The sequence below is a fragment of the Ptychodera flava genome, chromosome 12, assembly GCF_041260155.1.
Source record: "Ptychodera flava strain L36383 chromosome 12, AS_Pfla_20210202, whole genome shotgun sequence".
NCBI classification, from domain to species: Eukaryota; Metazoa; Hemichordata; class Enteropneusta; family Ptychoderidae; genus Ptychodera; species Ptychodera flava.
Window position 1 is genome coordinate 27,299,501 of NC_091939.1, and position 9,443 is coordinate 27,308,943.

A 9,443-nucleotide genomic window follows, 5' to 3' on the forward strand; every position below is an offset into this window, starting at 1 on the left:
AGAGAGAGAGAGAGAGAGAGAGAGAGAGAGAGAGAGAGACAGACAGACAGAGAGACAGAGAGAAAGAGAGACAGACAGACAGACAGAGACAGAGAGGTTTTGTATTTCATGTACCTTGTAGAATAAATATTTTAAAATAGTAAGTACGTACTTAATCTATATTTATGATAACTTGACAAAATATAAACACGTTTTTGCACTTCCAGTGTAAACTTATCGATGGTACAGGAGGCGCTATGAAGACGTGGAGATCAGTCGGGAACAACGGAGAGAAAACTGCAGTGTTGACGGGTCTCTCCCTGAAGTCCTACAAAACATATCAAATACAGTTACGGGCCATTAACTATGGTGGGTTTAAGAGTGAACCAGTCACATCCGATGTTACCATAGAGACGTGTCCACCATATCTTACAGGTAAATATTCCTTCATGAGGAATGAATACACCCCAGTACTACATATGTATGAGTGCTTACATGGTATAGTGTCACAGAGTCCACCACTGCTAGGCGTACCCCTTCGAAATCAGCAAGGGATCTGTACTAGAACCTCAGGTTTCCAACAGAACGATATATGTGTGGGATGCATATCCATTTTTGCGTTTTGATAACCGTGCCAAATTATATTTTATTTCTAATATATTTTACCCTGTTGCGTTTCATTTTACTTCTTATGTGGCAAACCTGAGTCATATTCAACCAAACGTCCTGATTTGTTCTTATGCATCGTAGGCAATGGCGTCCACTATTACTGGCCGAGTGAGGGCGCAGTGCACTTGGACTGGAATGGACTGTTCGTCAGCAACTCTTCTCTAACCTATGAATTGTCAATCGGTTCATCACGCGGAGGAAGCAATGTTTTGAAGCGGTTTGAAACTCGTACTCCGAATTACCAATTGAATGGTGTAGATCCATCCATAAAATACTATTTTACCATCGTTGCCTCGAACAAAGCTGGTCTGTTTAAAATGTACGACGCAGAGTTGTCTTACAGATGATGTTCTCCACTTGTCTTTCTTATGACGTCGTCAGTAAACAAAAAGCAAAGATGTGAAATGGTTTATTCAGTTGGATTTCGTTTGAAAAAATGTCTGCATTGATATGATTTATATTTTAACGATTTTACCTTTCAGTTTATAGAAAATAACGCCTAGGAAACCACTCATCACCGTAAATCACAATTCTTCATTGAACTTCTCCGTGTAGTTGTACTTCTCACTTTGATCGCTTATGGAATATTACCACAAAATAAAGTTAAATCTCAGTGACTTGTACTCCATTTGTTATAATAAGAGACTTACTTCTTGACGTACTGCAACTCACTTCAAATTGTCCCAGATCGCAAAGTTCGACCACTTACCGAGCATTGTGTCATGATTATATAGCAATTATAAGGCAGCTTCGGCAATTTCAAAACGCCAACTAATAATTCACGGAAATGCATTTGCTGTCAGACGATTTAAGTAGAGTTTCATTGTACAATAGGCTACATTTTTGCCTTCTGTTCTACGATCACACTTAGCATAGTATCTGGCGCCATCATCATCTTAAGGTTATACTATATCTGGCGTTGAATGAAAAGCGAAATGAAATTAGAATTTGAAATGTTACAAAACACTGTTCGTCGATGCTTTACTCCAATTAAAATAAGAGAGTCGTCCCTTGCGATGCCTACATGTACACAAGAGAATCTGTAATTAACTGTAGTAGCAGTTTGTTCAATACGTGTATGTGTGTTAATCAGTATTTGTTTGTTTGTTTGTATTTTCTCTTCTTGTGTGGCAATAAAGGCTGGAATTTATTTCAGTAAAATTGCTAGATCTGAGACTCGTATTTTAAAGAACAATAGCGGTAACTTTTGATGGTATTTTTAAAAGTTTTCTCTTGATAGAGATCCAGTATATGTTCATGTTCCTTTCATTACATATGTTGAAATACAACATTCTGTCTTTATTTTTATAACGAGCAAAAAGTCAGATATTATATGTGGATTACAATTTTTCCTTGCATATGCATTATTTAATGTTCAACAAAATACATCATGTCTACGAAGTGTCTTCGCTCATACCAAACTGTCATAATGTACAACCTTTTTTATTGAACAAATTATAATAAGCTGTTGTTCAATGTAAGGATAAAGGGAGAGCAAAGTATGTAAAGGCCAGACCTTTGCGAGATAATACTGAGGTTTGTTGTTCGCCAATGAATGCAACACAACAATTTTTTTTTCTTCAACTAAACCGAACTTATAACGAATTTTACAATCCACGTTCAAATTCGTAAGATTCGTGCCCGATGCGTCTTGAAAATCAGTTTTTTTTTCAATCTATATTCCTAATATTCCAACGTTCAAAAATTACTTTTCCAATTCTTCACATTAGCTACAAGGATATGATTAAGTGTATGCGCGAATTAGTAAATGAGCAACAAGCCACTAAGAATACGAATATGAAGCAGCAAGCTGAATGAAAACTGATAGACGGCCTGCGAAATGTTGACAGCAGTGAGTGTCGAGGCCCTGGTCTCTCATTTATAGGTCACATATTTCACGGAGTTTTAGAAATATAAATGAACTTGATTTTGTAGAAACTGCAAATATGTCTTCGAAGACTCTGATAGAACTAAAATAACGCCATTCTGTCTTTAATTTTGCCATGAGATTCATTCTGTCGAAGTTGAGGGCTGACTTAAAGCCCCAGTATTTGTAACTTTTAACAATTTTTTTCATATTTTTTATTAAAATGACATCCTCAGTATGTGAAAGTAGACCATAATTAATACTGAATCGCATAGTTTGCATGCCCAGCCCGCCTCACGATTAACAGTAAAAGGAGTGAAAAATGACTTCTTGTCCGGACCAGAAGTCAGGCTTTGTTGACACACGAAACGAAACGTAATCACACCACCGCGCATGCTCAACCACATCTACGCAAGTTTACTGTGGCGTCCATAGAAACTTACGCTCTTCGAAAAGGTCTGGTCCATCGAAACTGGAGACTCGGCTTATAATGCGCGAAAGTTGGGTGAAATACCGGAAAGATATAAATATGTAAGTGTTCACAGATTGTTCCGACTATAATGAGCCGTGCAAACAAACGTCTTGAACAGCTAAACTAACGATGGAGGCAGTCGATTGTGAGCTTCATGCAAGGCATTGCACGTTGTGACCGATGGTACGGAGATCAACTTTGCTGAATGAATTGAGAGAGAAAAACATATATGAATAAAAATTCAACACTTCACCATTGTAATCATTGAACTAGTTGTTTCTTCCATTATGGAGTATAATGAAAATTTCGTTGAAAATAAATGACGGGACTGATTCTGCTCCGTCTACTCAAACGAAGTTTTGTGTACGGCCAGGCTACGCTCCAGGCAACACAGCCTATCAACTTCGCATATCGTTGCCGTAATTGAAAACGCTAAGAAAGGAAAATTATATCTTGAATGCAGTACAAAAGTCTTACTTATTAAATTTAAAAGTATTTCCAAATAATATCGAACGTAACGGCTATCTAATCCTCACAAGGACTACAGTATACAGTAGTACAATTATCGGCTAGCTGCGATGCGATGGAGCTCCAGGCATGGTAGAAGTTCGAACACCAGAGAGATCCCGGCCTCACTGCAAAGTCGTCCCCTGCGCACCCGGCCCGACAGCAAACTAACCTCTTGGTTTGATTCTATTGTTTACATATTTTTTGTATAAAATTCATGATACATATATCTGACTTTCACAACTGTACAATTTGCTTAGGACTGTGATTTTGGCTGTAGTCTACAGACGATCGGAGGGAGCTAAGGCAGGCCCCAAATTTGCATGGACAATGCCCGGGACAATTATAGACGCAGCTCGATGAGAAAGTCATTCACATAAACCTAAATGAAGTGATCAATACAAAACTTTTAAACATCACTGGTTCTGAAAATTTATGATCAATGGTTCTGACCTACGGATTTTACACTGCGGCGTTGTTTTTTTTTTTGCGTTTGGCCGGCTACTAGTCCTGTAAGGCTGTACTACATGGAGGTAGTACTAGTAGACTGTACAAGTGCAGCGGGGCCGGGCCGAGATTGGCGTGGGGCCTGCAGCAAGGTAAAGTTGACAGCGTCCATTGCAGAATGCCCGCGTGTTCGCCTTTCGCGTTTGGGAGGAAATTTACCGCTGTATTCAGAATGCCTTTTTACCAGTATAAAAGCTCAAAAACTGATGCATCAAAAGCCAAGAGTCCGTAATCATTGCAACCCGTCAATCCTAAAGCTTTACACCTGATTGTATAGTTATTCAAAATGAGTTTGATAAATGTCCAGCTCATTTTCTGACAATAAATGATGTATTTGTATTGGTAAAAGTCCACTAACTTAGCAGTAGCTCCATTGTTTTTCTAAATTTTCGCTGAGATATCAGCCGTGCGTATACTGGTCCCGGTCGTTCTGACTCGGGCGTTCACAGCTGTTTAGGGAGCCGTCATTATTTACGACCTGGGGGTCGGAGGAATTACATTAGAAACTCCGAAATTTTGAGTCACACCCCAGCCAACCATGATGACTTTGAGTAACCCCCTCTCTAACAGAAATTTTGGCTTACCTGAGCCCATGTAACAATATGTAGATATAAAAGCTCACCTAATAACCAGTCTCCGATCATATAGTATTGTTAAATTTGGATGGGTAGCATGTCATTATGGTATGGTTAAATGTCCAAATGGTTGTTGAACTCAAGTCAATTAAAATTGACATTTCTATGATAATATAAAGGATGAATTCACAACAGTTCAGTTTTGTCCTAGATCCTGTGCACTTATATTGATATCTGTCGAGAACATTTCTCCATGGCCCAGCCTCTCCTTTCACCTCTGGTAACGACTGTAGAAAACTACTGTGTGACATCATCATCACCACTGTCGATCCTCATCTTTACTGTCGCTGGTGCCATTGAGTACATGAACAACGATATCATTCTCATCGTCACTATCTTCTCTTTCATAATAAGTATTGATAGTAGTAGCAGCTATTTGTAGTTTTTTGCCTTGCTTCATCTAGTTGATATTTATTGTTCTGTTAAAGTATTTATTTTCTTTTTATTTAACATGTATCAGAGTAAAATATATATTATCAACTAATCATTATGTCATTGAGGACAGAGTAAGACAAAGAAAAAACATTTTGAGCACCCCCTATTAGCTTTCAATTTTTTGAATGACCCCCAGGTCGTAAATACTGACGGTTCCCTTACTTGCTGCCAAAGGCCATCGCGTTCACTGCATTCGACAGCCTACCATACATTGCCAAACTATGTTGCTTCGATTTCGCAATCACCTTGCCACTAAAGCAACCATCAGCTGAAATTTATTACTTCAAGTTACTCAATTTTGATAGCTATTTGCCAACAGAAGTGAGCCAAGTGTATATAGTGTCGTCTTGATTTTAAATCGGTACCGGGAGTTCTGAGTGACCAACTGCAGGGTGCGCATCGGTGCACTGCCGACTGCAGTTTGAATAATCCGTATATAACGCACACTGTACCAGAATAGAATGTCAGCCTCCTCTGCCAAAGTTCTGTATCCTCTGAAACACAGTAGCAGTACGTATTTGAACAGAGAAGAACAAAATAAAACCATTCGCAGGTCATTCAGCCGGCGACCATGGGCGATTACCCGGGTAGTGTGGCGGGGCATGGCATGGCCCCAGGAATGTTGCAGGCTCGATGATGTCATCAGTATCGGCGTTCTCGGTCACGTGCACAGCCTACAAGTTGTCAACAAACCCGCGCGGCAATCCAACTCGATCGGGTAATATTTAGCGTTTGTATGTCACTACAGGAGCACAAATTTGGCTTATTTCTTTACTGAACAACATTTCACGATGGATGTAAGAGAATAACATGTAATTTCGAACATAAAAAAAGGTTAAAAGTTACAAATACTGGGGCTTTAAATGAAATATTTAAGCAATAATGCACCCCTTCCCGGCCATTAATGGACGAAAGCAAACTTTGCACGACATAATGTACGAAGCGAAGCCGAGTACATTATGGAGTTACATATATTGGATGTTCATGCATCGACATCAGCATGATCAGCGAGCTGCATGGTATCAGCTGATCAAAACGATCATTATTATGTCGCTAGTAGTACAGCATTCATTGCAAACGATATCAACAGAGTTCAACAATGTTATTCAAATGTTTATATTTCATTAATAATTGTGTCTATAAATTTAATTTTCGATGGCTTCTTGAGAAGAGCTATTTTATTTCGGCGAACGAGAAAACTTGACGTAAACGGGTGCTTGAAAGGTACAGTTGACAAACATACTGGAGGGTCTCCGTCTCGATATCGTAAACAAGGCAAGGTGAAACCACAGAAAAGTAGAAAAAAAAAGAGAATGGAAAATGTCTCCGATTACAGGCAGTGCATCAGAATTAGGTGGCCGAGATGTTAGATCAACGGAGAGTCCACGGTCGTCATGATTGTTGGCAGTAGCTGACCTTGGACCGAGATTTTGAATGGCTCCTAGTAATTTCCGTACACAATTCCGGTCAAGGTTGATGACAGCAAGCTGCCGTTGTTGGCCCGTTTACGGCTGGTTCGAGTAGCCTTTCACGCTTGCATCGTTTACATGGCCACTGACATACATAATATGCCATGTGTCAAACCCAGTATCGTCTAGGAGTTTGAAAGCGTACTGAGTTCTGTTTCACCTATACTGCACCAAAGCGAACCACGTTGTAAACAAACGTAATACAAGTTTTTTTTTATACAACCAGCGTATCGGACGGGGACTGCATGCTGAGCGCGAGCCAGACATATACAGAGAAGACGACAAGTGCATGCGGAAGGACTCAAAAAATGTGATAAATCGTAAAGTTAACATTATTATAAATATTTTGCACCATTATCAACATTTATCGTTTTGTTTATCCGATACTTTCCCTCATTTTAAATGCGCAGTCCATTTTTCGTTTTCAATAAAAACAAAAACAAAAAATTGGATTGTTATGCTCGCTGTGGGGCCGCAATGGTGAATAGTGGAATACATTATTAATCAGTAATAATATGTGGATATGACGTCACAAAATTCACTTGTATTGACAAAGCTATAATATAATACACAATACAGTTTAGTCACGTACAATGATTTTCAATAACGCAAATTTTATTGAAAACTCTTGCAGATTGTCAGGCCAACAACAACCTGATGTGAATATTTATTCAATTAAGCAATAAAGCACACCTGGCGATGGTATACAACGAGATTTTGACCAGTTCACGACATATATGCACTTGCGATAGTGAGTGCATATATAAAGTGAACTGGTCAAAATCGAGTGGTATGAAGTACCGTCGCCGGGTGTGATTCATTGCCATTATTTCATAACAGTATATAGAAATTCTGGCGTGGAACGTCAAAAACGGATTTTTGCTCAAGCTGAGAGCTCGCGCGTTTGCCAGCCGTCGTATATCGCCAATATACCGTGGTTCTTTTCGCGTCTCGACCAATCAGATCGCTGTATTTGCGCCATCAATATACTGGTACGATATAATATGTATTATCACAGGCAGAGCTGATATTATATAACCAACATTTTGTATTCTTTTTGCTGTGCCTAAATCACACATCACGTGATAAATGGACTGATGTCATCTTTTTCTGTATAGCAAACCCCCCCCCCCAAAAAAAAAAAAAACCCACAAACACACAACAACATTTCAGTCGGTTGTTTTCTGAATTACGTCAACAATGAATACCTACCATAGATTTAAAATTTATACAGTGACAGTGTAAGGGTTTACAAAAAGTTCGATCGACGTTTCAAGCCATATTCATACCAGCCGCTGATTTAGCTACTTTGCAATGGTAACCACTTCAAATGCTTTTCTGATTGGATAATTGTGGCTGGTACCAGAAGATGCCTTAGTCGTATCGGAGCTTCCAGAGGGCGCACTCCGCACCCCAGGTTGACTTAGGCCAAAAGTTTAATTCATTGCCACGTCGATTATTTATTACTCCTCCACAGTCATTTTCCCTCTACACGGCGTCATGGTCGTGCGGACAAATACGCTGGACGCCTTACGGTAACAGTGTAATGATTTTGCCCCTCAATATATCAATCGCGCTTTGATATCTTTATTTGATATTTTTTGTACATTCAGAGACAATACAATTTGTCATACGGTCGTCAAAGTATTTAAAAGTACAAATTAAAACTGAAGCGCGAGTATACAACAATTGATGTACATTATTTTTAATTTCAATACAACAAAATATGATTGGTTGAGAAAAAAGTAGCTTTCAGTGGCTACATCAATTAGCCGACAGACTGGTTTGGGTTTTCAGTGCTTCAGAGTACGTGCCTTTTATCGATTTAACCGGGAAAGACTCGTTCATAATCAACGCGGTCGATCAAGACGGTGCATATTCTCAGGTTGCTGTGATTGTCGTGTTTATCCTTGTCAGCCCATGTATGAATGGTGGAATATGCACCGGACCAGAGCATGATCCAGATTGCTCCAGCACAGAGAGATCAAGTGGATTCGACGGGTATTTATGCAGCTGCCCTCGTGGTAGTACTGGAACACAGTGTGAAACTAACTCAGCATATGTTTCTCAAATCCATGTCCGTACAACTACACGTTCGTCGACCTGGTAACACCCCTTATCTTATTTTATGATTTCACAGCATTAGTTATCGATTTTCCAATTTGAAAGTACTATGTCAATCTCATGTCTGACGTAAGTACAAAAATTGATCATCCCTGTAAGATCTTTGCATGAACGTGGCCTAAAATTTGAATTTCACGAAGGAGGATTTCTTGCTGGGACGGTATGTAGCACTTAGAAGCAAATGACACCTGAATATTTGCGTAAAGTTTCAAGAAACGCTACTTTTCTTTGCAGGGAGATGCTTATTTTTGTGATTGCGAAAAAGATAACTGGTCTTGTAGCGGATAAACCAGCTTCGCACACGGCTATGATTTGTGCAATCAATTCTGTACTATCCGATCACGATCGCAATCATAGGCGGTTACCTTTTTACCCGAAAAAGAAAAAGATGACCGTTGTGACGTAAGCAATTGACACTCTCCTTTTTTCTGTAGGAAATGTATCCTCAATTATTAGATTATATCATAAAGCTAGAGTGTGTTCATGCGAATTTCTATTATGTATTTTGTATATTCAATACCGCAGACCTGAACCAATTGCAAGAACATGCGGGACGAAAATGACAAATATCTCAGTGTGCCGCTGAAGATGAAGAATAGAATATCCATGAAAATAAAAGAGAAAATGAAACCATGGATACAAACTTGTCTGATGCTCAAATGAAAATGTTGATTTTTGAGGAAGAATGGGAGTAAATGGTTAAGATGACCGCCCTGGAAGCAAAGAATGTAATCGATGAGACAGAAGTTCACGAACATCATGGAGAAGTTGGCGGAACA